The 26,970-nt window shown below is 37.5% G+C and overlaps 1 pseudogene; it reads left to right on the top strand.

The window, feature by feature from the left end:
* LOC112921508 (protein SGT1 homolog pseudogene) overlaps nt 1–22,233 on the top strand; it is a 28,469-nt pseudogene extending 6,236 nt beyond the window's left edge.
* Nucleotides 22,234–26,970: the final 4,737 nt, after the last annotated feature.

Here is a 26,970-nt window from a genome sequence, read left to right as displayed (position 1 = left end):
CAGAGGAAAAAGCAAACTCTCCATGGAGCAGGGAGCTCCGAGTGGGACTTAATCCCTGGACCCTGGGATCATGACCTGAGCTGAAGGTAGATGCTTAACCAACTGAGCCACCCAAGTGCCCTTTACCAAACATTTAAAGAAGAGTTAATACCTATGTTTCTCAAGCTATTCCAAAAAATAGAAGAAGAAGGGAAGCTTCCAAATTCATTCCATGAGGCCAGCATTACCCTGATACCAAAAACAGATAAAGACACCACAGAAAAAGAAAACTATAAGCCAATATCTCTGATGAACAAAAATATACAAATAATCAACAAATATTATCAAACCAAATCCAAAAATATATTTCAAAAAATCATTCACCACAATCAAGTGGGATTTATCCCTCAGATGCATAGGTGGTTCAGTATTCACCAATCAATCAATGATATCAGTAAGAGAAAGGATAAAAATCATCTGATCATTTCAATAGATACAGAAAAAGCATTTAACAAAGTACAACAATGATTGATGATTAAAAAAAAAAAACACCATGAAGTAGATTTAGAGGCAACATATCTCAACATAATAAAAGCTGTATTTTAAAAACCCACAGCTAGCATCATACCCAATGGTGGAAAAATGAGAGCTTTTCCTCAAATATCAGGAACAGGACAAGGATGTTCATTCTCAACTCTTTGATTCAACATGGTACTCGAAGTCATAGCCAAAGCAATTAGACAAGAAAAATAAAATAAAAGACATCCAAGTTGGTAAGGAAGCAGTTAAACCATCACTATTTGCAGATGACATACTATATATAGATAACCCTAAAGACTCCACCAAAAAACTACCAGAACTGATACAAATTCACTAAAGTTGCAGGATAATGAAATCAATATACAGAAACCTGTTGCATTTCTATATAGTAATAATGAAGTAGCAGAAAAAGAAATTAAGAAAATAATTTCATTTAAAATTACACCGAAAAGAATAAAATACCTAGGAATAAATTTAACTGAGGAGGTAAAAGACCTGTACTCTGAAAACTATAAAACATTGCTGAAAGAAAATGAAGATGACACAAATGAATGGAAAGATGCTCTATGCTCATAAACTGGAAAATTTGATATTCTTAAAATGCCCATACTACCCAAAAACAGATTTAATGCAACCCTTATAAAAAACACCAATAGCATTTTTCACAGAGCTAGACAAAAGATCCCAAAATTTGTATGGAGTCACAAAACAAAACAAAACAAAACAAAACCTTGAATAGCCAAAGCAAACTTGAGAAAGAACAAAGCTGGAGGCATCACAATCCCAGATTTCAAGATATACTACAAAGTTATAGTAATCAAAACAGTATGGTACTGGCACAAAAACAGACACACAGATCAATAGAACAGAGCAAAGAGCCCAGAAGTGAACCCACACTCACATGATCAATTAATCTACAACAAAGGAGGCAAGAATATACAATAGGGAAAAGAGAATCTCTTTAATGAATGGTTTTGGGAAAATCATACAGCTACCTGCAAAAAATGAAACTGGACCACATTCTTATAGCAAACATAAAAACAAACTCAAAATGGATTAAGAACTTAAATGAAACATCTGAAACCACTAAACCCCTAAAAGAAAATATAGGCTTTCCTGAACATCAGTATTAGCAATACGTTTTTGGTTTTGTCTCCTTAGGCAAGGGCAACAAAAGCAAAAATAAACACTTGGGGTTATAGCAAACTAAGCAGCTTTTGCACAGAAAAGTGAATCATTAAAAGATGAAATGGCAACCTACCAAATGCAAGAAGATATTTGCAAATAATATATCTGATAAGAGGTTACTGTCCAAAATATATAAATAATTCATATAACTCAACACCAAAAAATCCCAAACAATTCAGTTTTAAAAAACGAGCAGATGACCTAAATAGGTATTCTGCCAAAGAAAACATATAGATGGCCAACAGACACAGGAATAGATGCTAAACAACATTAATCATCAGGGAAGTACAAATCACAACCACAATGAAATATCATCTCACACAAGTCAGAATGGCTAGTATCAAAAAGCCATAAAATAGTAAATGTTGGTAAGGTTTTAGAGAAGGGAAATCCTCATGTACAGCTGGTGGGAATGTAAATTGGTGCCACCACTATGGAACACAGTGTGGAGATTCCTCAAAATCTCAAAAAATAGATTTATCATGTGATCCAGCAATGGGATTTATGCAATGAAAACAAAAACATTTATTCTAAAAATATATGCACCCTATGTTCATTGCAACAGTATTTACAGTAACTAAGACATGGAAGCAACATAAGTGTTCACCGATAGATGAATCAATAAAGAAGATGTGATACACACACACACACACACACACACACTCGGAATGCAATATTACTCTACCATAAAAAATAATGAAATCTTGCCATTTGCAACAACATGGATGTATCCAGACTGCATTATGCTAAGTGAAATAACATAGACAAAGGAAGGCAAATATCATATTACTACATTTGTGGAATCTAACAAACAAAACAGAAACAGACCCATGGACGAAGAACAAACTGGTTGTCAGAGAGGAGCTGGGTGGAGGGATGGGTGAAATGGGTGAGGGGGATTAACAGGTACAACCTGACAGTCATAAAAGAAATAAGTCACACGGTTGTAAAGTACAGCATGAGGAATTTGATCAGTAATATTACAATAACTTTGTATAATGGCAAATAGTAAGTATAGTCATGATGATCATTTCATCATGTAAATAAATATCAAATCACTGTTATATACCTGAAACTAATGTAGTATATGCCAACCATACTTCAATTTTAAAAATAAACAAAATCAAAAATAAAGAAATTGAAGAACATACAAGTAAATGGAAAGATATTCTGTGTTCATGGGTTGAAAGAATTAATAATTATTGGTAAATGTCCATTCTACCCAAAGCAATCTATAGATTCAACACAAGTTCCTATCAAATTCTAATGGCATTAAATCCAAATAGCCAAAGAAATCTTGAGAAAGAACAAAATAGAAGACATCATATTTCCTGATTTCGAAGTATTTTATAAAGGTGTGGTAATCAAAATAGTATGGTACTGACATAAAAACACACAAAGATCCGTGGAACAGTATAGATAGCCCATGCATATATGGCCAATTGATCTTTGACAAGGATACCAAGAATGCAAAATGAGGAAAGGATTGTCTTTTAAATAAATAGTGCTGAGAAAACTGGATATTCACATGCAAAAGTATGAAATTGGATCACAAAAATCTACTCAAAATGGATTAAAGACTTAAACTATAAAAGTTTTAGAATAGTTGGGGGGGACATCATTGCAATGGTCTTGACAATGATTTTTTTGGATATGACACCAAAAGCACATGCAGGAAAAGCAAAAATAAACAAGTGAGAATACATTAAACTAAAAATCTTCTGCAAATAAAGCAATCAACTAAATGAAAAAGCAGCTATAAAATGTGAGAAAATATTTGCAAACCATATATCAGATAAAGGGTTAATAACCAAAATATATACAGAACATGTACAACTCAGTAGTCAAAAAAAAAAAAAATCCAATGAAATGATCAGAGGAGGGACGCCTGGGTGGCTCAGCAGTTTAGCTCCTGCCTTAGGCCCAGGGCATGATCCTGGAGTCCGGGGATGGAGTCCCACATCGGGCTCCCTGCATGGAGCCTGCTTCTCCCTCTGCCAGTGTCTGCCTCCCTCTCTCTCTCTCTCTCTCTGTCTCTCATGAATAAATAAATAAAATCTTAAAAAAGAAAAAAAGTTCAGAGGACTTGAATAGCCATTTTTCCAAAGAAGATATACAAATGGCCAACAAGTACATGAAAAGGTCTCATCACTAATCATCAGGGAAACGAAAATTGAAACTACATTGAGATATCACCTCAAACCTGTTAGGATGTGCATGACCAAAAATCAGAAAATAACAAGCATTGGTGAGGATGTGGAGGAAAGGAACTCCCTGTACACCTTTGGTGGGAATGCAAATTGGAGTAGCCGCTAAGGAAAACAGTATGGACACACCACCAAAAATAAACAATTGAGCTACCGTATGATACAGAAATCCCACTTCTGGATATTTATCCAAATGAATTGAAATCAGGATTTTGAAGAGAAACTTGCACTCCCACATTCACTACCACATTACTCATAATAGGCAAGATATGGAAACAATTTAAATGTTCATTAATGGATGAATGGGTAAAGAAAGTGTTTTATATACATACAATGGAATATTATTCAGACTCTAAAAAGAAAGAAATCTTGCCATATGTGACAACGTGATAGATTTGGAGGACAGTATGTTAAGTGAAAGAAGTCAGAGAATGACAAGATCTCACTTCTAGTATGTGGAATCTAAAATAGTCAAACTCATAGAAACAGAGACTAGAATGGTGGTTTCCAGGGTCTGTGAGTAGGGAAAACTGGGGACCTAAAGGTCAAAGGGTACACAGTTTCATTATGTTAGGCAAATAAGTTATGGAGATCTGCTATTTAGCATAGTTCTTTAGCTAACAATACTCTATTGTGTACTTAAAATCTGCTAAAAGAGTAGTTCTCTTATGTTAAGTGTTTTTTGAATCATCATCATCATCATCTACATCTTCATATCACAAAGGGAGAAGGAGGAAGTTTGCTGAGGCAATGGATACATCAATGACCCTGATGGTGGTGATGATTTCATGAGTGTATACTTAATCTCAAAGTCAGACTTGTATACATTAAGTTAAAGATGTGCAGGTTTTTACATGTCGACCTCAATAAAGTGGTTTAAAAGAAAATGAAGATAAATAGCAACAATTTTAAAAAGTCTTTGACATGTGGTGATCCTACATGAGAAGTACACTTTTTTTTCTTAATCATATTTTAACATAGAAAAAATAAAATAATTGAACTAAACTCAATTTAACATTTAGTTAAACATAGAACGTTTATATACACTGGATGTCCATAGACTATAAAAATTGATGTTACTTGACAAAGAAACATTTAGAATGTTTTTATTTTTTAATTTAAATTTTTTTTAATTTTTAAAAGATTTTATTTATTTGACATACAGAGAGAGAGAGAGAGAGAGAGAAAGCACAATCAGGTGGAGCAGGAGAGGGAAAAGCAGGGAGCCCAATGCAGAGCTTGATCCCAGGACCCCAGGACCCCGGATCATGATCTGAACTGAAGGCAGATGCCCAACCATCTGAGCCACCCAGGCACCCCTAGAATGTTTTTTTGAAGTAGAATTTAAAAAAATTATAGGTCATATTTCTCAAAATGATTTTCATTCTAAAAATTGTTTAAACCTATTTTCACCATAACTCCTGGAATTGTAATTCTTCCCCCAAACTATAATTATACCTATCCATTCAGTTTATCCTTGCCATCATTTTATTAATGAAAAAATTATGATTAGGCTTCTAAGTTGTTGATGGTGGTCCTAGTGCCATCTATAGAGCTAGAGGATATGAGGAACATTCATACTTTACTATCTTGGCTCTGAGTACCCAAACATGCTCAATGTAGGTAATATACAATAGGGAAAATATAGTCTCTTCTTATTATTGTTGTTTTAAGATTTATTTATTTTAGAAAGGGGGGAGGGGCAGAGGGAGAGAATCCTCAAGCAGCCTCCCCACCAAGTGTGGGTCCTGCCCTCAATCCTGAGATCATGACCTGAGCCAAAATTAAGAAGTGGAGGCTCAACCAACTGAGCCACCAACGTGCCCCTCCACCTTTTTCTTAAAGTAGGCTCCATGCCTAGCATGGAGCCCAACACAGGACTCAAACCCAAAACCCTGAGATCAAGACCTGAGCTGAGATCAAGACTCAGACACTCAACCAACTGAGCCACCCAGGCGCCTCTACAGTCTCTTTCCTTTATTTTTTAAGTTTTAATTAAAATTTCAGTTAGGGGGCACCTAGATGGCTCAATTGGTTAAGCAGCTGCCTTCAGCTCAGGTCATAATCTCAGGGTCCTGGATTGAGTTCCATGTCGGGCTCCCTGCTCAGCAAGGAGTCTGCTTCTCCTTCTCCCTCTGCTCTTCTCCCTTTGCTTGTTCTTTCTTTCTCTCTCAAATATATTTTTGAAAAATCTTTAAATTCTAGTTAGTTAACATATAGTGTAGTATTAGTTTCAGGTGTAAACTGTAGTGATTCAACACTTCCATACAGCACCCGGAGTTATCACAAGTGCACTCCTTAATCCCTATCTCCTATTTTACCCATCCCCACCCACCTCTCTACAGGTAAGAGTCTATTTCTTGGAAGATAGTCTCTAACAAGTGCTAATAGAGATTCTTTGGATTTACAGATTTCTTTAGGGTATTGCTAAGCTAAATGTACACAGAACAACCTGAAGTTGACAGAGAAAAGACTTCTTGCATGCTTAGCCATCAACTAGCCAACACTCTGACTCCACAGTTAGTAGGTACTTGAGCAGTAAGTATCTCAACAGCAATCTGTCACTTCCAGGCTTAGACTCCTTCTGGGCTTGGGAAACTTTCCTAGTTCACAATTTCCTAATAGGGAGTGTCACAAATTTTTAAAATTCTTCTATAGCTTCCTGTTTCTATTAACTCCAATCCCCACCCTTTTTTACACTCTCATTCTAAATTTCTTCTTTCTTCTATTTCCCTGATAAAATTCCCAATCACACTCTGGGAAATCAAACTCAAATCACCAGCACACACACAAAAAGGCATTTTCATTCCATTCAGAAAAATGTCCCCTTCCAACTTTATTCCAATGTCCCCCATAATGGGCTGAACAAACTCCTAAAGCAGGGAAGGAAAATAAGGGGCCATGCTAATTGTTTTCAATGTTAATCTTCCACACCCTGCTACAAAGAACAAAGAAGTATGTGTTAATATATAAAGAAAAAGTATGGTTTCATGTTTTCTAGTTTTGTCATTCAACCCTAGGAGGTAGGCAGGACGAGTATTATTATACCATTTCACAAAAGAGAAAATGGAGTCTAGGGAGACTAAAAGACTCAACTTCATCAGAGATGAGAATTTTTGGCTTTGAGAATATTAACCCAGAATTTTAAATTCTCTACCTCACTATCTTTCAAAAATTTGTTGCAGGGTCACTACTTCAGCATCAAGAAGAGCATTTGAGGATGACTAATTAATTGAGCATGTAATTTGACCTTTTTTTCTAGTAAAGATGAAAGGTATTAAGCCATCAACAGACATTCACCTCATCTCTCTTGGGCTTAAAATTGTAGGAAAGATAGCCTACAGCTATAGGACCATGCTTTCACCATGCAGCTAACTCGTTTATACAAAGGTCAAATTTTGATCTCATTAGTACCATGTCTAGCCATATGTGAGAAAGTGTTTTAAATATTATTTAATATTTAAATATATTAACTTAATCAAAGTCCCTGATTTGATTTTTAGGGTCAATAGTTATCCCAGCCATTCTGCAAGTCAGAATGAAGAGTTAAGTGATGAAAGTGTCAACACATTAGATTCATGCCTACTAATTCCCAGTGTAGAACCTTTGAGACCAAGATCTAGACCCCCTCAGCTAAAAGCATGCAGGATCTTTGTACAGCCTGGTCATCACCACTCACGCTAACACTCTTGTTTCCTCTGGGTCAACTCCTACTTCTCCTATAATACCTCAACTCCAAACCAATCTTTGTATAACTCAGTTCTACTCTAATGACAAAAGTGTAATTGGAAGATGTGTAAGTCCAGAACTAGAGCAGCTGCTTTTGCCATTGGTAGTAACACAGCTTGCGCTCCACTCATTGCTCTAATTCTGGCACCGCAGAGGGAAATGGTGTCTAATTAGAGAGAGTAGTAATAACAGACTACAAGAAACAGAAGATCTGTGTTGTAGCTTTAACATCACACAAGTCATTTAAATTTGTCTTGGTAATAAGAAACTCGAACTAGGTGATTTTCAGTGTTAGTTCCAGCCCAAACTGTTGAAATCCCATAAAATCCCCTCTCTAGCTTGTTTATTTTTTTTCTAGCCTGTTTAGACTAATATTGTTCTCATATTCTGTCCCTTATTCATCCTTCCCAACTGTATTTAAAGTGTCACAATGAAATGAAACTTCACCAAATCCAGGACTTGAGAGCTCCTCTTTAAGATAAGAAGAATACAAAATTACAAATAATAGGGATGACTGGGTGGCTCAGAAGTTGAGCATCTGCCTTCATCCCAGGGCGTGATCCTGGAGTCCTGGGATTGAGTTCCACATTGGGCTCCCTGCATGGAGCCTACTTCTCTCTCTTCCTGTGTCTCTGCCTCTCTCTGTGTGTGTCTCTCATGAATAAATAAATAAAATCTTTTTAAAAAAATTACAAATAATAATATTAGGTCCCAGAAGGAGGGCTCTGAAAGGAATTTAAGCTTCATCAACTTTATGGTAAACCAGTTCTATCTCTAACATTTAGAGGAGCTTAAGTACAGCCCACTAGCTGTTAAGAAAACAGTACTGAGACACATACATTTACACACATACACTTCCATGGGTGCACAAATCCAGAAGATAGTGCCAGATATTCCTTTACTTTTTCTTTTTTTAAGTAAACTACACCCAATTTAGGGCTTAAATTCACAATCCCAAGATCAAGAGTCACATACTCTACCAAATAAGCCAGGCTACCACTCCTACTTCTTTACTTTTTCCACTAAGTTTCACCCTTTCATTATTTGGTCTTCTTCCCAATTCTCTCCTTCACCTTCACCAACTCAGGCTTTTCTTCTCTGTTTTATTTGGCTTGTCTAAAACCTTGTGATGAGGGAGAATAGACTGCTGGCCCTCTTTTCTGGTTCTCATGTTAAAGATAGGTGAAATTTTAGAAAAGCATAGTAATGTGCAAACACTAGGCAGTTAATAGATCAATGTCAAATTAATTCAATTTATAGGTCAACATAGAATCAAGATTCTTTATATTCAGGCTCCAGAAATTGATTGAAACAAACAGCATGACATTTAGGAAAGATTAAAAGTGATGCCCTGGATTTAGGTTCAAAATAAATAAATAATTACACACAACAAAGGGAGTATAATTAACATTAGTCACAAGCTTTAATAAAAACCATGAACCTGGCTCCTGAAGCAGTCTCCTCTAAAAAAAAAAAAATCTATGAAAAGGTCAATCATCAGCAAGTACCATAAAAAACTTCACCCACAAAAAATGAGATGTTGGCACAGGACAATGTATTGTATATGTAGATAGCTATGAAAGATGACATTTATTGAAACAAAGGATTAATGGGTTAGGGAGTTGGATGCTAAATCAAAATATGTAGATCTACTGTTATCATTAAAACTCCTTTTGGAAAAAAAAAAAAAAAACGGAAGATAAATTATGTCTGCATTGCCCTTACCTGGTTTTGAAAACAGAGTGGTTTTAATCTAAAAAGGGGGTATAGACAATGTGTTTGAAAGCAGGGTGAAGGCCAAAATTTTAGAGACAAGGGTGGCTTACTCAAGCACTTCTCATAATTGCCAATAAACAGATATGCATTGTCTATCTAGAAAGACACATTTAAAAACTGCATAAGTGGGATCCCTGGGTGGTGCAGCGGTTTAGCGCCTGCCTTTGGCCCAGGGCACGATCCTGGAGACTCGGGATCGAATCCCACGTCGGCTCCCGGTGCATGGAGCCTGCTTCTCCCTCTGCCTCTCTCTCTCTCTCTCTCTCTCTGTGTGACTATCATAAATAAATAAAAATTTTTAAAAAACTGCATAAGTGTTGCCTAGAGAGAACTAGGAACACGGAAACAGGAGAGAGTCATACCTTCACTGCATACCTTCATGCAGTGTGATCTGAATTTTGTCCCAAGGTTATATACTATATACTGAACATTTTTAATAAAATAGGTAGAAGAATTTGTTCCTACTCTTAATAAGTTTTTTGCTCCTTTTCTGTTGACATACAGTCTCTAAGATTACCTCTTCTTTAGAATTTGTCATAGCCCCTTGTAACTTACTTAGGGGAAATGAGGAATTTGTGAGATTTATGTGTTTGAAAAAGAGCATGATAGCCTCAGAGTGGAGAACTGATTAAAGGGAGGCCAAAGTGGCTGCAGGCTGACCAGGTAAAAGATTATTGCATTTGCCCAACTGAGAACTGACAGCAGTTTGCAACAGGATAGTGGTGGGAAAAACAGGGAGAAATGGAAGCTTTGGGAGCTATTTAGATGGCTTCAATATTGGAATCGAGGGAGAAGAAAGCTATCAAGGATGAATCCTAGCTTCCAGATTTGTGAACATACTAGTTATCTAGTCTATTGTTGGGCAATAAATTATCCCCAAATCCAGTACTTAAAAGAATAAATATTTATTTTCCACAGATTCTGTGGGTTGGGAATTTCAGGATGGTTTAGCTAAATTGTTCTTATTCAGGGTTTCTCACGAGGTTGCAGTCAAGATATTGGCCAGGACTGCAGTCATCTGAAGGACTGACTGTAGCTGGAGGATCTGCTTCCAAGCTCACTTGCATTGCTGCTGGCAGAAGGCGTCAATTTCTCAGTGACATTGGGAAGAGGCCTCACTTCCGCGTGGTCTGTGAGGGCCTCTCCAAAGGACTGCCGGAGTCTCCTCATAACATGTTAGTTGTCACTTAGGTGTTCAATGTTTACTGAGCTAATGTTAAAAAAAAAAAACAACATTTCAACCAGGAAGAATTATAAATTTATGTACCCATCCTTTCATTCATTGATTCACTGTATCATTATATCACATCTATGATGTTCTAGGTTTTGGGCACAGCATTCACAGAGTCTTGGACTCAATTACCTTACATTCTAATGAGAAGAAAAACTAGGTAAACACATGAAAAATATAATTAAATCTAGTAATCAATACTCTAAAGACAATTAAACATAATAATAGAATAAGGTGAGAAAGAGGTGATAGCTTAGCTATGGCAATTAGTAAAGGCCTCTTTGGTGGTGACATTTTAGCTTACCTGGCAAGAAGTGGCCAGTCATACAATGATGTGCAGAACATGATTTCCAGGCAGAGGCAGCAGCAAGTGAAAAAAAAGCTTGAAGATTGGATGAGTTTGGTATGTTTGTGGAATAGAAAGATAGCCAGTATGACCAGAGCTTAGTGAGCAAAGAGGAGAGTTTTACAGCATGAAATTGAAAAGTAAGACAAATACCGGATCTTCTAGAAAATTATAAACCATGGTAAAAGGTTAAATTTCATTTTAACCACTTGGGAAGTCACTGGAAGTTTTTAAGCATGGGCAGTCTAATCTGGTAATCCAGTTTCCCATATTTTACAAATTCACTGGGGCTGAGAGGGGTGTTTTCTAGGGCCACCACAACAAAAATACAATAGGTTGAGTTGGCTTAAACAATAGAAATTTATTTCCCCCCCAGTTCTGGAGACTGGAATTCATGATCAAGATGCCAGCAGGGTTGTTTCCTCTAAGGGCCATAAAAGAAGGATCAGTTCCAGGCCTCTCTCCTTGGCTTGCAGATACCTTGCTGTCTCTTCAAATGATCATTCCTCTGTGCACACATATCTGGTATCTCTCCCTCTTGTTATAAGAACACCAGTTGTATTGGTTTAGGACCTCATCTTAATAGCCTGATTTTAATTTACAGAACTTATCTCCAAATACGATTACATATTTTTGGTTGGGACTTCAACATATGAACTTGAGGGGGACACAATTCAGTCCATAATAGGGAGCAAGAATGAAAACAAAGACACTGGTTAGTATACTATTACAGTGTTTTAGCTAAAGATACTCGGATTAGGGTTTTTAGCATAGGAAATACTATACTAAGGAATTAATTAAATAATTAGGGAATTATTTTAAAAGTAACCTAAGTGAGTTTGCTACCTCTAACTGAGAGAAAAAGATGATTCAGGAGTTATTACCAGTTGCCTGAGCAACTGAGTTGCCATTTGCTGAGATAAAGAAGACTGGGGAAAGAACAAGTCTGCAGGGACAACAAGAATTAAGAATTCTATTTTGAACATGTTACATCTGAAATATCTATCAGGCATTTGAATAGAGATGTTAAATAGAAAGCTATACATGTGTGTCCGAACCACAGGAACTAAAGGTATATTTTGATTCATCTGGAAATCATCAGTGTTTCAGATATCATAGTGTTCTCCAAAACTTTATTTTCCAATTCACTTTAAGTGGAGTACAAACAGGTCTAGAAGTTGAGAGTATAGTAGTAGAGAGTAGTAGAAGAGTGAATGTTGTCCATTCACTCAAATGGACAACAATCTCTGTGTGAAAAGGAATCCAAAGGTGTACCTGATCCTTCTACAGATTCTCAGCTGAATCCTATTTTCAGCCCCCACTCTATGAAAGCCTGGTACCTACTTGTCCTGAGACTCTTTGAAGTTCTTCACAGTGAATCAAATTCTTCTCATTGGTATTTACCTCTGCAGTCTCCCTTCGGTACTTTCTTTTTAAATTTTTATTTAAATTGTAGCTAGTTACTATAGAGTGAAGCGTTGGTTTCAGGAGAATTTAGTGATTCATCACTTACATATAACACCCAGTGCTGATCACAAGTCCCCTCCTTAATACTCATCACCCATCTAGCTCATCCCCTGCCCTCTTCCCTCTCTCAGTCCTCCATTTGTTTTCTATCATTAAGGGTCTCTTATGATTTTCCTCCCTCTCTTTTTTCCCCCTTCCCCTATGTTCATCTGTTTTCTTTCTTAAATTCCACATATGAGTGACATCCTATGGTATTTGTCTTTCTCTGACTGATTTATTTTGCTTTGCATAATACTCTCTAGCTCCATCCATGTTTCTGCAAATGGCAAGATTTCATTCTTTTTGATGGCTGAGTATATTCCATTGTAGATATATATCACATCTTTTTTTCTTTAAGAGAGAGAGAGAGAAAGCATGAATTAGAGGGGAGGGCCAGAAGTAAGGATAGAGAAAATCTTTTTTTTTTTTTTTTTAAGATTTATTTATTTATTCATGATAGACATAGACAGAGAGAGAGAGGCAGAGACACAGGCAGAGGGAGAAGCAGGCTCCATGCCGGGAGCCCGATGCGGGACTGGATCCCGGGACTCCAGGATCGCGACCTGGGCCAAAGGCAGGCGCCAAACCGCTGAGCCACCCAGGGATCCCAGGATAGAGAAAATCTTAAACAGACTCTACACTCAGCAAAGAGCCCAACATGAGACTCAATCTCTTAATCCTGAGATCATGACCTAAACTGAAATCAAGAGTTGGATTAACTAAGCCACCCAGGCACCCCATCCCACATCTTTTTTTTTTTTAACATTTTATTTATTCATGAGAGACACAGAGAAAGAGAGGCAGAGACATACACAGAGGGAGAAGCAGGCTCTTCACAGGGACCCCAATGCAGGACTCGATCCCAGGACCTGGGATCATGCCCTGAGCCAAAGGCAGGCACTCAACCGCTGAGCCACCCAGGTGTCCCCACATCTTCTTTATTCATTCATTAGTCTGTGGACATTTGGGCTCTCTCCATAGTTTGGGTATTGCGGATAACGCTGCTATAAACATCAGTGTGCATGTTCCCTTCAAATCTGTGTTTTTGTATCTTTTGGATAAATACCTAGTAGTATAATTGCTGGGTCCTAGGATAGTTCTATTTTTAACCTCCACACTGCTTTCCAGTGTGGGTGCACCAGTTTGCATTCCCCTTTCTCCACATCCTTGCCAACATCTGTTTCTTGAGTTGTTAACTTTAGCCATTCTGACAGGTGTGAGGTGGTACCTCATCATGGTTTTGATTTATATTTCCCTGAGGATGAGTGATGTGATGTTGAGCATCTTTTTATGTGTCTGTTAGCCATCTGGATGTCTTCTTCTTCTTTTTTTTTTAAGATTTTATTTATTTATTTATTCATGAGAGACACACACAGAGAGAGAGAGAGAGAGAGAGAGAGAGGCAGAGACATAGGCAGAGGGAGAAGCAGGCTCCATGCACCAGGAGCCCGAGGTGGGATTCGATCCCGGGTCTCCAGGATTGCGCCCTGGGCCAAAGGCAGGCGCTAAACTGCTGCGCCACCCAGGGATCCCAAAGAGACTATTTTTTTAAAAAATATTTTATGCATTTATTCATGAGACACACACAGACACACAGAGAGAAAAGAGATATAAGCAGAGGGAGAAGTAGACTCCCTCCTGGGGAGGCGCTAAACTGCTGCGCCACCCAGGGATCCCAAAGAGACTATTTTTTTAAAAAATATTTTATGCATTTATTCATGAGACACACACAGACACACAGAGAGAAAAGAGATATAAGCAGAGGGAGAAGTAGACTCCCTCCTGGGAGCCTGATGCAGACTGGATCTCAGGACCCCTGGATCATGATCTGAGCCGAAGGCAGACGGTCAACCCCTGAGCCACCCAGGTGTCCCAAGACTGTCTATTTTTCATTGGATATTCTTTCCTGCTTTGTCAAAGGTTAGTTGACCATAGAGTTGAGGGCCCAGTTCTGGGTTTTCTATTCTATTCCCTTGTCTATTTCTGTGCCAGTACCACATTGCCTTGATGATCAGTTTTGTAATAGAGCTTAAAGTCCAGAATTGTGATGCCTCCAGTTTGCTTTTCTTTGTCAACATTACTTTGGCTATTCAGGGTCTTTTGTGGTTCCATACAAATTTTAGAATTGTTGTTCCAGCTCTGTGAAAAATGCTGGTGTTATTTTGATAGAGATTGTACTGAATGTGTAGATTGCTTTGGGCAGTATAGACATTTTAACAACGTTTGATCTTCCAATCCATGAGCATGGAATGTTTTTCCATTTCTTTGTGTCCTCCTCTTCAATTTCTTTCATAACTGTTCTATAGTTTTCAGAGTACAGGTCTTTTACCACTTTGGTTAGGTTTATTCCTAAGTATCTTATGGTTTTTCTGTATATTGATTTTGTATCCTGCAAGTTTGCTGAATTCGTGTATCAGTTCTAGCAATTTTTTGGTGGAGTCTTTTGGGTTTTCTACATAGAGTATCATGTCGTCTGCAAATAGTGAAAGTTTGACTTCCTCCTTGCCAATTTGGATGCTTTTTGTTTTTGTTTTCTGATTGCTGTGTTTAGGATTTCCAGTACTATGTTAAATGACAATGGTGAGGTTGGACATCTCTGTTCCTGACCTTAGAGGAAGTTTTTCCCCATTGAGAATGATATTAGCTGTGGGTCTTCTATATATGGCCTTTATGATGTTGAGGTACATTCCCTCTATCCTTAATTTGCTAGAGTTTTTATCAAGAATGGATGTTCTACTCAAATGCTTTTTATGCATCTAAGAGGATCAAATGGTTCTTATCCTTTCTTTTATTAATGTGATGTATCATATTGATTTGTGAATACTGAACCACCCCTGCAGCCCAAGAATAAATCCCATTTGATTGTGGTGGATAATTCTTTTAATGTATTGTTGGATTCAATTTGCTAGTATCTTGTGAGGATTTTTTGCATCCATGTTCATCAGGGATATTGGCCTGTAATTCTCCTTTTTAGTGGAGTCGTTGTCTGGTTTGGAAAACAAAGTAATAATGCTGGCCTCATAAATTGAGTTTGGAAGTTTTCCTTCCATTTCTATTTCTGGAACACTTTGAGAAAAATCGGTATTAAGTCTTCTTTAAATGTCTGGTAGAATTCTGCTGGGAAGCCATCTGGCCCTGGACTTTTGTTTGTTGAGAGATTTTTGATAACTGATTCAATTTCTTTGCTGGTTATGGGTCTGTCCAAATTTTCCATTTTTTTTTTTGTCTTTCACTTTTGGTAGTTTATATGTTTCTAGGAATTTATCCATTTCTTCCAGATTGTTCAATTTGTTAGCATATAGATTTTCATAATGTTCTCTTACAATTGTTTGTATTTTTGTGGTATTGGTTGTGACCTCTCCTCTTTTATTCATGATTTTATTAATTTGAGTCCTTTCTCTTTTCTTTCTGATAAATCTGGCTAGGGTTTTATCAATTTTATTAATTCTTTCAAAGAACTACCATCTAGTTTCACTGATCTACTGTTTTTTTGGTTGTTGTTGTTGGTGGTGGTGTTATTGCTGTTTCTATATAATTAATTTCAGCTCTGATTTTTATTATTTCCCTTCTTCTGATGGCTTTAAGCTTTATTTGCTGTTCCTTTTCTCGCACCTTTAAGGGTAAGGTTAGGTCATGTATTTGAGACTTTTCTTGCTTCTTGAGGTAGCCTGTATTCTATGTAATTCCCTCTTATGATACTTTTGCTGCATCCCAAAGGTTTCGGACTGTTGTGTTTTCATTTTCATTTGCTTCCATGTATTTTAAATTTTTTCTTTAAGTTCCTGTTAACCCATTCATTCTTTAGTAGGATGTTCTTTAACCCTCATGTGTTGGTCTTTCCAAATTTTTTTCTTGTGGTTGACTTCAAGTTTCATAGCAGTGGTATCTAAAAATATTCATGGTATGATCTCAGTCTTCTTGTACTTGTTGAGGGCTGATTTGTAACCCAGTATGTGATCTATTCTGGAGAATATTCTATGTGCTCTTGAAAGGAATGTGTATTCTGCTGCTCAAGGATGAAATGTTCTGAATATATCTGCTAAATCCATCTGGTCCACTGTGCCATTCAAAGCCATTATTTCCTTTTTGATTTTCTGCTTAGATGATCTGTCCATTGATGTAAGTGGAGTGATAAGTCCCCTACTATTTTTGTATTATTATCAATGAGTTTGTTTATATTTGTTATTAATTGATTTATGTATTTAGGTCCTCCCAAGCTTGGGGCATAAATATTTACATCGTTACATCATCTTGTTGGATAGACCCCTTCATTATGATATACTGCCCTTCTTCATCTCTTGTTATAGTGTTTGGTTTAAAATCTAGGTTGTCTGATAGAAATATGGTTACTCAGCTTCCTTTTGATGTCCATTAGCATGCTAATGCTTCTCCATCCCCTCACTTTCATTCTGCAGGTATCTTTAGGTCTAAAATGAGCCTCTCGGGGATCCCTGGGTGGCTCAGAGGTTTGGCGCCTGCCTTTGGTCCAGGGCCTGATCCTGGAGTCCTGGGATCGAGTCCCGTGTCAGGCTCCCAGCATGGAGCCTGCTTCTCCCTTCTGTTTCTCTCTCGTTCTCTCTCTATGTCTATCATAAATAAATAAACAAATCTTTAAAAAATAAAATAAAATGAGTCTCTTGTATGCAGCATACAGATGGGTCTTTTTTTTTTTTTTTTAAACCATTCAGATACACTATGTCTTTTGATTGGGGTATTTAGTCTATTTACATTCATGGTAATTATTGGCAGATACGAATTTAGAGCCATTGTATTACCTGTAAAGTTAGCGTTTTTTGAGATTTTCTCTGTTCCTTCCTAGTCTTGGTTGCTTTTGATCTTTCTTTCAAGGCCACTCCCTTTAATTTTCTTGCAGGGCTGGTTTATAAATGCATTCACAAACTCCTTTAGTTTTTATTTGTCTGGGAAACTCTATTCTTCTATTCTGAATGACAGCCTTCCTGGATAAAGTATTCTTGGCTGCATATTCTTCCCATTCAGCATGTCGAGTATATCATGTCACTCCTTTCTGGCCTGTCACTTCTCTGTAGAGGATCTGCTGTGAATCTTATTTGTCTTCCCTTGTAGGTTTTCCTTTCCCTTGATGCTTTCAGCATTCTTTCCTTATCCCTGTATTTTGCAAATTTTACTATATGTCTTGATGTTGGCCTGCTTTTGTTGATTTCAATAGGCATTCTCTGTGCCTCCTGGACTTGGATGCTGTTTCCTTCTCCAGATTACTGACGTTTTCAGCTATAATTTGCTCAAATAAACCTTTTGCCCCTTTTCCCTCTCTTCTTGTCCTGGGACTCCTATGATTCAAGGTTATTATACTTTATGGAGTCACTGAGTTCCCTAAGTCTACATTTGTGATCCAATATTGTCTTTCTCTCTCTCTTTACAGCTTATTTTTCATAATTTTATCTTTTATATCACTTATTCATTCTTCTGGTTCTTCCAGCCTTGTGGTCATTACATCCAATCAGTTTCTCATCTCTGTTATAGTTTTACAAATTCTGGCCTGACTAGTTTTTAAGTCTTTTATCTCCGTAGTAAGGGACTCCCTGGTGTCTTCTATGATTTTCTTAAGCCCAGCTATTATCCTTATGATTGTTGTCTTAAATTCTGGTTCAGGCATTGCTTATATCTGTTTTGATTAGGTCCCTGGCTGTGGCCTCCTCTTGTTTTTTCTTTTGGTGTGAATTCCTCCATCTTGGCATTTTGTCTAGGTCTCTGTCTTCTATGTGTTAGGGAAGCCTGTTATGTTTCCTGTGCATGAGAGTAATGGCTATATTAAGAAGAGATCGTATGCTGTCTAGGGCCTGGCACTTCAAGAAATGTTTCTGGTGTATGCAGTGTGCACTCTTCTGTGAGCTCTTTCCCTCAGGTCAGTACTTTGCAGTTTCTCCTTGCCTGTAGTGGTGAGGTAGTGAGTATTTGGATCTTGCCCAGTGTGTGGTGTGATTTTTTTTTTCATTAAGATTTTATTTGAGAGAGAAAGACTAAGTGCGTGAACAAGGGGAGGTGCAGAGGGACAAGGACTCCCTGCTGAGCAGGGCACCTCACAAGGGGTTTGATCTCAGGTCCCTGAGATCATGACCTGAGGTGAAGTCTGACCCTTAACCAACTGAGTGACCTAGGCATTTCCTGTGTGGTGAGTTTTAACTAGGTGCTTATTTTGCTTGTCCTATTTTCTGTAGAGCTTAAGCTTTGTAGCACTCTTTGGTCAGTAGACTTGGTGCATATGTGGGGTGAAGGGGTTGTGCTGGTCTTCTAGGGGAGGGGCCCACTGCTGCTCTCTCAGGCACACTTGCCCTAGTTCAGAAGCACCTGCAGGGCACAAGAGGGTGGGAATTGGTGTATACTGCTCAAGCTTCCACTGTGGGCTCTGTGCTGTTCACTGAAGTCTATCTGTGCTGATGGGCTTGGGGGGTGGGGTGCTGGGAAATGGTGTCAGTTAGATATCTTGTCCCTGGAGAAGAGACTGCTGTGCTGCTGCTATTTGGGAAGCCCTCCCAGAAAAGCAAATAATCTCCCCTCATTTGTTCCAGGTATCCCTCAGATCTCTGCCCTCACCTGTCTGTATCCCAGCTGTCTGCCCCCCTGGCAGTACAGTGCTACTGTGTTGTATCTCGAGTGCAATGGCTCAGTTTCAAAACTCCAAATTTTAGTGACCTGGCATGGCACAGACCCATGCTGATCCTCTGGACGACGGTCTTGCCACACTGGTTTTCTTCCAGAAGGGCAGTCACACAAACATGCAGGGTCTTGGGAATTTATGTTAAAGCACAGCAAAAAGCTGGCTCCCAGTTAGCTGCCTTCAGCAGGTGTCTCTACTCATATGCTAATGAATGGGGCAGCTCAATGGCAGCTGCTGTCTCTTTTGACCCCAGAAAGGCAGTGCCACCTCTCCTAAATGCACTCCCCAAAGGGGAAATGTCTCTTCCAGTGTGACCCAGGGAGCCTTGGACCAAGCTGTCTGCTCCCATACTTCTGCCCTCTTTCTCCACAGGAGCACATCTACACCTGCCAGACTCCACCCAGCAACAGTGCAGACTTCAAAAACATTAGTCCTTGAACTCTGGTGCTTGTAAACATGCAATAATTAGCCCATCTCATTTTCCCCATCAATGGTTTTGGGGAAGTATTTTTCTTATACAATGTCCTATACTGTTTTTTTTTTCTCTCTCTTTCTCTCCTCTCTCTCTCATTAGAGCTCCCTCCTTTCCATAGCACTGGTGATTTTCTTCTCCCCAAAACCACATATTTGCATCTCCTACCTTTCACAATGTGGCCTCTCTTCTCCAAGTTCTACAATTTGTTCTGTCAGTCTTCAGACTGATTTCTCAGGTGTTCAGAATAATTTGATATTCATCTAGCTGTGTTTGGGGGATAAGGCAAGTTTAGGGCCCTCCTACTATGCACTTTTTTTTTTCGCAATGCAACCTTTTAATTCCAAGCAGAGTCCCCCTCCCACAGCATTATCACACACACACACACACACACACACACACACAGTGGAAAGGGGTACCAGGGCCTGAGCAGGAACAAAAGCCAGACCCCGGCAAAAAATATATATATATAATTATATACACATATGTATCTGTAGAGAAGAGAAACTGGGAGTGTGATTAAGGGAGGGCAGAGAGTTAGGAGAGAAAGCAGCTTGGATAAAAGCAGTAAATACATGCCCCCAAAAATTACATTCTTTAGACAGCATGGTGGGGATGCATGGAAATGGGCAGGACCTGGTAGCCAGGACACAGCCTGGCCTCTTGATCCCATCCAAAGAGAGCCTGAAGGCCTGGGTTCTGCACAGGACCTGGGTGCTTGGAGTCTAGCTGACTTGCCTGGAGGCTGACGGTGGGCCAGGGTTCTGCAACATCTCCACTCTAAGCCATGGCTTCTAGGGAAGCCACAGGGCTGGAGCAAGAGGCTTTGAAGCTTAGGGGTCACCAGGAGAGGAGAGGGTGAGCTGGAGGGCAGGGTGGCTTTTTTTTTAATGTATATAAACATATTGATGTTTATTTTATTTGCAAGAAGTACTCACTAGCAAGACCAGGAACACACACTTATAACATGGCAACAATAACAAGCAAGATTGACTAGATCTTAACTGGTGCTTTCTAATGTGCTCCTGTCATGCTATCCAGAAATGTTGACCTTAATCTTTGACTCAGCATGTCAGCATTTCCTGTCTTCCTTTTGACTTGACGTCAGTATATTCCTTTGAGCCAATAATATTACTGTGTTGACTATTTTTTTTTTTTTTTGTGTTGACTATTAAGGTTTAATTTTCCTCTCTACGTTATTTTGTCATCTTTGTCAAAAATCAATAGATGGTACATAAAGATAAAAAGTACAGCATAGGGAAAAGTCGATAATATCGTAATAACATTGTATGCTCTTAAAGATCTTATGGTCTAGAAGACAATTTTTTAATTTTAAGAAAATTTAAAAAACAGAAAAGCACAAAAAATAACTAAAATACAGCTCCCAAATACAACAAATTTTACATGTCATTTGATTTATTTCCAGTCTTTTTATTTCAAGAAATAAAACATTATAAAGTTAACCAACCCTTCCCAAAAGTAACCTCCTGTCATGAATTGGTATAAATCATCATAAGTTGTTCATTTGTGATATTTTCTCACATATGTGCATCCATAATAAGTAGAAATAATTTATGCATATTTTTATTCACAAAGATGGCATTATTTTGTAGTCTTCAATGTTTAACTCACCATTTTGATTCTGAACTAGCGGACCCCAGAGCAGGGAGGCAGGAGATCCAACTGGGTCAGAAGCTGGACCGTTTGGAGGTATTTTAAGGATTACTTTCCAATTCACCTCATCAAAACTTGGGATTTGGATCCAAGTCACAACTATATATTTGGGTTTCACCCCCATGGAGTGCTTGTTGCTGGAGCCTTTGGAAATTTTTGTACAAATCATTCAGACTTCGAGGAGCTGTTTCCTGGCTTCACTGCGTATCTTCATGGCATAGAAATCCATAGTGCAGATCCTGATTTCACTGTCTGGATCAAAAAGTGTCAAGAGGCTCAGAATGGATCACAGTCTGAGGTGTCTGATTCTCAAAGGACTCATCAGTCAAAAATCAAGTATGAATGGTATCAAACAGAATCTCAAATAATCATTACACTTATGATCAAGAATGTTCAGAAGAATAATGTAAATGTGGAATTTTCAGAAAAAGAGTTGTCTGCTTTGGTGAAACTTCCTTCAGGAGAGGATTACAATTTGAAACTCAGACTTCTTCATCCTATAATACCAGAACAGAGCACATTTAAAGTACTTTCGACAAAGATTGAAATTAAAATGAAAAAGACAGAGGCTGTGAGATGGGAAAAGCTAGAGGGGCAAGGAGATGTGCTTAAACCAAAACAGGTCATAGCAGATGTAAAGAACTTATATCCATTGTCATCTCATTATACAAGAAATTGGGATAAATTGGTTGGTGAGATCAAAGAAGAAGAAAAAAATGAGAAGTTGGAGGGAGATGCAGCTTTAAACAAATTATTTCAGCAGATCTATTCAGATGGTTCTGATGAAGTGAAACGTGCCATGAACAAATCATTTATGGAGTCTGGTGGTACAGTTTTGAGTACCAACTGGTCTGATGTAGGTAGAAGGAAAGTTGAAATCAACCCTCCTGATGATATGGACTGGAAAAAGTACTAAATAAATTAATTTGCTATCACTGTAAAAAAAAATCCATCATTTAAATCTATGCACTTTTTTTTTTGAAGGGCAGAATTAATATTTTATTGTCACTTATAATCAGATGATGGTTGGGTATATAGTCTTCATACTTGATCTTTCCTTTTGGTAAATAAAAAAAATTACAAGTTTTCAACAGCCATGGGCTGGTTATGTTTTCAGAAAATGTAATTAGATTAATTCATTTATGGTGGCTCAGTCTCTACAGAGAAGGATAAAACAAAGTCTTCTAAAGAAAGCTGTTTTGACAAAAAAGATCACTAATGGAAAATTATTTTATCTCTACAGAATCAGGAATATATGTTCTTCCCACAACAGTATCTACTACTGAAAACTAATGAAAAATCTCTTGCAAATCAAAAGATATATTCTGATATATTTTTATATCCATCCTCCAAATTTTAATTTGTTAGGTAGGTACACTCTGGAGAGATAATCTGATGATAGGAAGGTCAAAGCTTGAATTTCTGCCTTCATTTTAGAGTCTACCATTATTTCCATTTCTTTTCTTCAAAATGGTTGGCAAGTAACATAAGGTATTTTTAGGACACTGTCAAGTTTCATTTGGTCCCGTTTTGTCAGTGGAATTAAAGTATCTCTAGGTATATTTAACTGTTTAATATCAGAAGGGAGGAGACCAAGCCATCTGATAGCTGGAACTGTGAGATTATGAGCTTCAAAAGACATTGCCATAGATCCATACTTATAGATGCATATGATTTCTATGCATAGTTGTCGTCTTAGCTCCAACCCATATTTTGAATCTTACAAAATTTTGCAGAAATCTCATCTGCCAGTTATCTGCTTTACCCAGGATGGAGAGGCTAGAATTGTATTTAGAGGATAAATAATAAATAAATACAATTCTAAAACAAGAAAACCATACAAATATATAAAACAAAAGTTTTCAGACAATGGATAACAGGCAGTGCAGGACTATGATCCCTGAAGAAATGGAAAAAAACAAACTGAACCTTACAGTTGAACTAATTTGCCAGTTTCAAGGCTATAGCACAGGAAAGGGCAACCTAGACAGAGTCTGGATCTTTGGCTGAGTTGAAGAGCTAGATACAAGAGTTCAGAGAGGCAAAAGTCCCTAGAATTTGCAGGACAAAGTAGTACAGAATACAGAACTCTGAGAGATAGGTTGGGACCTGGAAGAGTCTTTGGCTTTGTTTTTGGCTGTGCATGCAGTAAAAGAATATAACTGGGTCCAAGGAAATGACTTATGGAGTAGATTCTAGGAAAAACAAAGTAATTCCTAGACCTTACACAGGACTGGGAATAAAGTATTTATGATTCCATAAGCCAAAGTGGAAAGATCTTATATTACACAGGGCAATCAAATAGAATTCTCAGAAAATTATTGCCTTAATTATGGGATTAAAATCATCCAAGACTAAAGGCTGTTCTTCATCTACCTTGGTAATCTTAAAATAGTAAAAGGATCCAGTTTCAAGTACTTACCTATCCACTGTTTAAAGAAATTTGACTGAATCCAGCAACCAAGAATATAAAATTCACAATATCTGTCATATGATTAAAAATCATGAAACATGCAAAGAAACAAGAGGACATGATCCACAGTAAGGAGAAAAATAGAAAACTCAATCAACAGAAACAAATCTAGAAATAATAGATATGATGAAGCTAGTAGACAAACTATTTAAAACAGACCTTATAGATATAAAATATATATTCACAAAAGTAAAGGAAAACATGGACATGATAGAGAAAGGAAAAAATATATAAAAGGTCCAAATAGAACTTCTCAAAATGAAAATATACCTGAAATTTAAAAACACACTGTATAGGATTTAAAGCAGACCAGATACTACAGAAGATAACATCAGTGAATTTGAAGAAATAGCAATAGAAACTCTAACAGAAGCACAAAGAGAAAACAAAATGAATAGAGCATCAGTTACCTGTGGGATAATATGAAATGGTCTACATATGTATAAGTGGAATCTAGAAACAGGCAGGCACCAAAGAAGTTTTAAAGAAAAAATGGCCAAAATATTTTCCAAATTTGATGAAAAACTAAACAGATCCAAGAAGCTCAAAGAATTACAAGCAGAACATATATAAAGAAAAACATTACAAGGCACAACATCAAATTGTTGAACATGAATGATAGAAAGAACATTTTTAAAAAAGATTTTATTTATTTATTCATGAAAGACAAAGAGAGAGGCAGAGACACAGGCAGGGGGAGAGGCAGGCTCCATGCAGGGAGCCTGACGCGGGACTCAATCCCAGGTCTCCAGAATCACACCCTGGGCTGAAGGCAGCACTAAACCGCTGAGCCACCCAGGCTGCCCGAGAGAACATCTTAAAAGCAGACAGAGGAGTGCCTGGGTGGCACAATTAAGTGCCAGACCCTTGGCTTCAGCTCAGGACATGATCTTGGGGTTGTGGGATTGAGCCTGGAGTGAGATGGAGCCCAGAGTGGGGCTCCATGCTCAGTGAGGAGTCCGCTTAAATTTCTCTCTCCCTCTCCGCTCCCCACCACCTCTCTAAAAAAAAAAAAAAAAAAAAGCAGCCAGAGAAAGAGAACACATTATATAGAAGGAAAGAATCAAAACATATTTCTCATCAGAAACTATGAAAGTCAGGGGGCACTTTGGTGGTTCAGTCGTTAAGCATCTGCCTTTGGCTCAGGTCATGATCCCAGAGTCCTGAAATTGAGTCCTGCATCAGGCTCCCTGCATGAGCAGGGAGAAGCAGAAGCCTGCTTCTCCCTCTGCCTGTGTCTCTGCCTCTCATGAATAAATAAATAAAATCTTAAAAAAAAAAAAACTACGAAAGTGAGAAAAATATGAAGAAGTATCTTTAAAGCATTGGAAAAAAATTATCAATCCAAAAAAATTATCATCCATCAAAAATATCTTTCAAAGTTGAAGTCATAATAAAGACTTTTTCAGATAAACAAAAACTGAGGGAGTTTGTCACTGTCACAAACAGGACATTTTTATATAATCCATTAGGTAAAGGAGAAAACAAAAGGGAAATTAGTATCTTGAACTGAATGAAAATGAAAATATATGTAATGATGTGGATGGAACTAGAGGGTTTTATGTTAAATGAAATAAGTCAGAGAAAGACAAATACATGATTTCACTCATATGTGGAATTTAAGAAACAAAAGAGATGAACATAGGGGAAGAGAAAGAAAAATAAGATAAAAACACAGAGGGAAGCAAACCATAAGAGACTCTTAACTATAGGAAACAAATTGAGGTGAGTAACAGGGTGATGGGCATTAAGGAGGTCACCTGATATAATGAGCACTGGGTGTTATATGCAACTGATGAGTTACTACATTCTACCCCTGAAACTAATAACACACTGTATGTTAACTAAATTGAATTTAAATACAAAAAATTTTAAATGAAAATGTAATGTGTAAAACTTTGTAAGATACTGCTGAAACAGTACTTAGAGGAAAATTTATGACATTATTCCTTTCACTACAAAACAATTAAAGTCTCAGATAAAGAGGGAAAATTACATCCAAAGTAAGAAGAAAACAATAACAAAAATAACAAAAATTAATGAAATAGAAAACATAAAGAGAAATCAATGAATCCAAATGTCATTTCTTTGTAAAGAGCAAAAAATTGATAAAGAAAAAAGGAGAGAAAAATAATTTATTATTATTATTATCTTTTTAATTTTTTTTTTTTTTATTTACGATAGTCACACACAGAGAGAGAGGCAGAGACACAGGCAGAGGGAGAAGCAGGCTCCATGCCCCGGGAGCCCGACGTGGGATTCGATCCCGGGTCTCCAGGATCACGCCCTGGGCCAAAGGCAGGCGCCAAACCGCTGTGCCACCCAGGGATCCCAAAGAGAGAAAAATAAATATAAAAATTACCAATAGTAAGCTTGGAAGAGAGGCTATCACTATAGATCTTACAGATATTAAAGGATAATTTGGAATATTTTGAACAATTTTATGCTAAACATTTGACAAATTAAATGAAATAGAGAAATTCTTTGTAAGATAGAAACCACAAAAAAAAAAAAAAAAGAAAAGAAACCACAAAAACTTAAGAAGTTTCTTCCTTCTTTTTTTTTTTTTTTTTAAGATTTTTATTTATTTATTCATGAGAGACACAGAGAAAGAGGCAGAGACAGAGGCAGAAGGAGAAGCAGACTCCATGCAGGGAGCCTGATGTACTTGATCCTGGTACTCCAGAATCACGCCCTGAGCCAAAGACAGACGCTCAACTACTGAGCCACCCAGGCATCCCAAGAAGTTTCTTCTTCTTAAGAAAACTATTTCTTTTAAAGAAAATTATCTTAAGAAGAAATAGATTACCTGGAAAGATCTATATCTAGTTTTTTTCTCTTATAGTCTTTATTTATTCCAGGTTTATTGAGATATAATTGACATATAACTTGTATATATTTGAAGTGTACAATGTGATGACTTGATATATGTATGTATTGAACAATGGTATATTATGGTAAGGTTTAACACATCTATCACTTCACATAGTTACCTTTGTGTGTGTGTATAATAAGAATATTTAAGGTCTACTCTTTTAGAAATGTTCACATATGCAATACAGCATTGCTAACCATAGTTACCATATTGTACATTAAATCCCCAGAACTTACTCATCTTCTACCTGGAAGTTTGTACCCTTTGACCATCACACCACCCATTTCTCCTATACCCTCAGCCTCTGGCAACCACCAATCTACTGTTTCCATTCTGA

Source organism: Vulpes vulpes, chromosome 2 (assembly GCF_048418805.1).
Source record: "Vulpes vulpes isolate BD-2025 chromosome 2, VulVul3, whole genome shotgun sequence".
NCBI classification, from domain to species: domain Eukaryota; kingdom Metazoa; phylum Chordata; class Mammalia; order Carnivora; family Canidae; genus Vulpes; species Vulpes vulpes.
This window is presented reverse-complemented; position numbering and strand designations above follow the sequence as displayed.